The sequence below is a fragment of the Diceros bicornis genome, chromosome 31 (assembly GCF_020826845.1).
Source record: "Diceros bicornis minor isolate mBicDic1 chromosome 31, mDicBic1.mat.cur, whole genome shotgun sequence".
In the NCBI taxonomy this organism is placed as follows: domain Eukaryota; kingdom Metazoa; phylum Chordata; class Mammalia; order Perissodactyla; family Rhinocerotidae; genus Diceros; species Diceros bicornis.
Window position 1 is genome coordinate 26,004,488 of NC_080770.1, and position 5,268 is coordinate 26,009,755.

The following is a 5,268-nucleotide window of genomic DNA, read 5'->3' on the forward strand; positions in this document are numbered from 1 at the left end:
GTGCGTCAGCGCGCGCCCGGGATCTGAACCCGGGCCGCCAGCAGCGGAGTGCGGGCACTTAACCGCTAAACCACGGGGCCGGCCCCAATCCCATAGCCTTTCAACAAAGATTTCTTGAGAACCTACTGTGTGCCGGCTCAAGACCATCCCTGCCCTCGTGGAAGTTACATCCTCGTGGGAGGGACAGACAATAAACACCTGAACAAGAACAGATACTGTGGGGGTGTGACAGGATGCAGATGGAGAGGTGTGCACAGGGGGTGGCCAGGAAAGGCTTCTCAGAGTGGGTGATATTTAAGGTGACCCCTGAGGGACATGTGCCATGCCCTGAGTATTTTTATTTCATTTAATGTGTCAATTATCGTATTTAATCCTCTCCACAACCCTGGGTAACAAGTACTTTTATTATCACCATTTACAGATAGGAAAACCAAGGCACAGAGAAGCTTAGCAACTTGCCCAAGGTCACACAGCTAGTGAGCAGCAGAGCTGAGATTGAAGTCAGGCGACTTAGCTCCGAAGCCCTCACTCTTATCCACGACACTGAAGCCGTTTGCCCTGTGGAGGACACAGAAGGAACCAGCATGTGACCAAGTGCAAGGAGAGTGTTTCGAGCAGAGGGAATGTGAGTGCAAAGGCACTAAGGCAGGAACAAGCTTGGCTTATTCAAGGGACAGCAAGAAAGCTCATGTGACTGCAGCAGAGAGGATGAGAGGCATGAGATGTGAGGAGTCCCGGACGGCCTGGCAGTGGCCATGTTAGGGAGACAACATTTTATCCTAAGGGCAATGGTAAGGCATTGGAGAGTTTAGAGCAGGGGGGCCTACATGATCCAATTTATGTTTTTAAAAGGTCTCTGTGGCTGCCATGTGGAGAGAAGACTGGAAAGGGACCGGGGAAAAACCCAGGAGCCCACTTAGAAGATCAATATGTGACCCCAGAAACAAGACACAGAAGACTTGGATGGGGGTGAAGACAAAGGAGAGGTAGGGAAATAGTCAGATTTGGGATGTGTCTGAAGATGGAATTGAGAGGCCTTGCTGGGGGGAGGCGAGGAATCAAGGCTGACATCCATATATTTGGCCCAAACAAGGGTTAGATGGTGCCATTGATTGACAGTGGAATGCAGTGGGGAAGAGAAGGTTGGGAGGGATGGGGCCATTGTGGAGTCTGCTGGCTACCCATCAACACCCTCACCCCACTGGAGTGAGGCCTGAAATACTCATATCAGAACTGTATTATGTGGGAGGAAAATTAATTTCTATCATCTTAAGACCACTGTATTTTGGAGGTCCTGTTAACAGCAGCTTAGCAGTACTCTAATATAGAAATTGGTACTAGGAATGGGAAGCTGCCATGTATCAAAACCCAAAAATATGTGGTATTGCCTTAGCCAACAGGTGGGGAGCAATACAGAAACAATATTGAAAGATGGAAAGCTGGTGACCCTTGTTATGCTGTGACAATACACTTATTAAAAACATTACCTGTGATAATTTGGAAGACAGACCACATGCTGCTGAGCTTGTAATACTAGAAAAATGGTTGGAAAGAGCCAAAAACATTTACAAGTGTTGGCTGCTCAGTGCTGCTTTTAGCAAGATAACACAAGAAAAAGATTGTCTCATTTGCAAGAAGAGATGGACAGAAAAAGAGAGAGTCGAGAAAACTGCTGTCTTCAGGGTTGGAAAAACCAACTTGTTTTGTCCAAATTGCAGACCAGACCATGGTGGCTCAGAGCCTTTCTCGAAGCCTGTCTATTAGGTCAGACACTAAGCCAAATGAAGGGATTAACTCTGTGGCAAAGTATCATGATTAGTATCATGCCTTGTCTTCTAAGTCTATTATTTCAGATGTTCTTAGGGTAACTTGCATTTAAAATGAGAGAGAAAGAGATGGGCTGGGCGACGCAGACAGACTTAATAACTCTGTCAAGAAAGGAACTTTGGGTGGGGTTACTGGCACATGGAACTGCCCAGAAGCAGACAGTCCTGAAGCCTACTAAGTTTTTGAAGGAACTGTTATTACCAACAAAATGGCAAGGCTTCAAAAGCCTGGGATCGTTCCAGCCCAAGTAAGTGCCCAAAGAGGACAGACTTTCGATATCCTGTTGGGTGGCAGTGGAGACTGGGGGACAAGAAGGGACTTCTCAAAGGGCAAAGCCAAGGCCAGAGAGACACACGACGAGAGGCTCACCCCCAGAGAGCTTCCTCCCCCAGCAGGGCAGGGAGGTCCTCACTGTTCACCTTCACTGAGGGTGGACTGTGGTGGACTGCTAGCTGTCCACCCAGCTGGGTCACATTTCCCAGCTCCCCTTGCAGCTAGGTGGGACCACATGTCTAAACTCTTGTCTGCGGACTGTGAGCACAAGTGATGGGTTCGACTTCTGCCTCACTTGCTTAAGAGGAAATTCCTTCTCTAGACCTCCATGTTTTCCCGTCACATTGGCTGGGAGAGTGATAACCAGAAAGACCCTGGAAGCTTCGTTTTAAGGAGAACAGTGCCATCATTAGTCTGGGTGCCTAAATGACGCCGTGGAGCCGAGCCACCTACCAACCTAAACACTTCCCTTGGAAATATGACATGAGAGAGCAATCAACTGGATATTTTTAAACTACTCTAATTTCTGGTCTCTATTATACTGACTTAGCATTGTCCCAACCAAGAGAACCTTTAGTCATCCAAGGGGAGAGGTCAAGCAGGACCCTTGAACTTGGGTGAGGAACTTGGGAGAGGTGAGGGATGCAGGTGGCAGTTTGGGTGTCATCAGGGTATAGATGGGGAGTGGGAGAAAGCCCACCTTTCAGACAGAGGAGGGCTGGCACCAGCCAACACCGGGAGGAGGATGAGTCGGTCAAGGACACAGAGAAGCAGTGTCCAACAGGGTAAGAGGGAAACCAGGAGAACCTGTCAGAATCCAAGAGAAGGATGTTTCTAGAAGGAGGGAGACCATTTGAATGGGAGTCCAGAGTGGGTCCTAGCCTTGCTTTACCTGAACTTACTGTGTGGCCTGTCTGCACTGCTGAGGTCTCGGCTCAAATGCTGCTCCCCCAGAGCAGCCCTCCCTGGCCACCCCATTCAGGGCTGCCCTTGGTCACCCTGTCCCCTTTCCCTCCTAGCATGCTGACCACCATCTAAAAGGCCTTCTCAATTCCCGTGTTCTCGTCAGTGTTGTCGCCCTTCCCCACCGGACTCAGTCTCGGCCGCCGCCTGTCCCCAGCAGCCAGGCCCGCGCCAGCACACGGTGGGAGCTCACTGGAGTGGACCGTGGCTCTGCTCCCCCTCTCCGCCGACCCCTGCTCCCAGGGCTCCTGGCAGCCGGCGAGGGGCCACCCCATATGGCTCCACCAGGGCTTCCTTTCCTCCAGACCCCAAATGCCCAGGCCGGAGACTGGGGAACCCAGGGTTACTCTCCTCGGCTTCCTGGATGGAGGCTCCCCACCCCGGCCCAGGGAGGTGAAAGTCCGAAAGGAGGGCTGTGCTTCACAGCAAAGATCCCAAGGTAGTGAGGAGACCAGCCCCTCTCGCCTCTGTTCCACTGCAAGTCTGGCCTTGGGCCCTGCTCGCCAGGGCCTCAAGGAAGAGAGGAGAGGAGGGTGCAGAGATGATGGGATCTGAGCTCCCACACTGCCTCGATTCCTGGTCCCGCCGCTGACCCCCCATCCACGCTCCCTCCCCGTCGGGACGTGTCCGGGGCCAGCCCCCACCCCAGCTGGCCTCTTCCCACGCTCTGTGCCCTCTCCGACCCACGGGAGTCAGCCGAGGGCCAAAGTCCGGTTAGGAGGTGACAGACTGGCTTTTAACCCCGCTCGGCCACAGGCTCAGTCTGTGACCTTGGCAGGCAGGTCACACTCTCTGAAACTCAGTTTCTGCGCCTCAAAAGCATAATTAATGCCCCGGGAGTCAACGATCACTCGATGGAAAGCACCTAGCGTGGTGCCCAGCGTGTCTGCAGCATGAAATGCAAGTTCCTCTTTCTTTGTCATTATCTCATGTCCCGACCTACCCCGCCCCCACGGGCCTGAGAGGATGTCGGGGAAAGGCGCCAAGAAGCTCGTGCTCCTGAGGGCGTGTGGGGTCCGGAGGGCGTGTAGGGTCCAGATGGCTCCCCCCTCCGCCTGACTCACGGTGTGAAAGAGGAAGCCAGACAGGGCAATTCTGATAACGCTCCAGGCGTGGAATTTCAGGTGGACCACTGTGGGGTGGTAGGGCCAATGCCCCAAGGGGGTCCTAGGGAGCTTCAGGGGACATCAGCCTCCTTCATCAGACACCCCTAACCACCCCCCCTACACACACACACACATCTACCTTCCTCGGAAGACCAAAGGGCCAAGGCCTTCCCCTCTGTAGGGGGCACGGGGTGAGGGAGCCAGTGAGGACTGCATGTGCCAGGGGGTGGGCAGATCTGGGGGCATGGGCACTGGGCGCCCGCCCAGGCCTCCGGGCCTGGGTCCTGTTGCTCTCTGGGCCCTGCTGGGCCTTGCTGAGTTTGCAGGGTCAGTGTCAGCTGAGTTGCCTCCCCTGGCCACCCTGGGGCAGAGGGTGGCCATTAAAGGGACTGCAGGATGGTCTCTCTTCTTAGCAGGCCTGTGGCCCTGGGACTACAGAGGAGGGACGTAGAAATATCATGGGCTGAACACCCACTGTGTGCTGGGCACCGTGCCAAGGTGCTTGCACATGCCCCCCCCGCTCCTCGTGGCATTCTTTGAGGTGGAGCCGACTATCACCCTCATTCCACAGATGAGGACTCAGGGTGCTTGTAGCTGACCAAGGGCACCTCAGCGCTAAGTGCTGAAGCTGGCACTCCAAGCCTGGTCCGCCTGACTCAGAAACCAGTGCTTGTCACTTGAGCCACCCCATCTCCCTGTCCCTCTGATGTGACGGGAGCAGTGCTGGACCAGAAGTTGGACGCCTGGGGTGCAATATCAGTTCCATCATCCACTCTGTGGCCTTGAACCCCCTGCTTCCCATGTCTGAGCCTCAGTTTCTCCATCGGTGAGGGAAGGAGGTAGACTCTGATTTGCTGGGCGTCCCTCCAGCTCTGACATTCTAGAATCCTTGGGAGGATTGGGACCCATTCACAGGAGGTAGATGCTTCCTCTTGGGCCAGAGAGTGGCGAGCAGCCCGGCTGAGGCTGCGGGGGAGGCTCTCCTCCATGGCGGGGCTGCTGGGGAGCAGATGGGGCAGGAAGATGGCAGCAGACTGGGGCGGGGCTTGTGCCACCACCTCCTCCACCATCCCCACCCACACTTTGGCTTTTGGGCAGA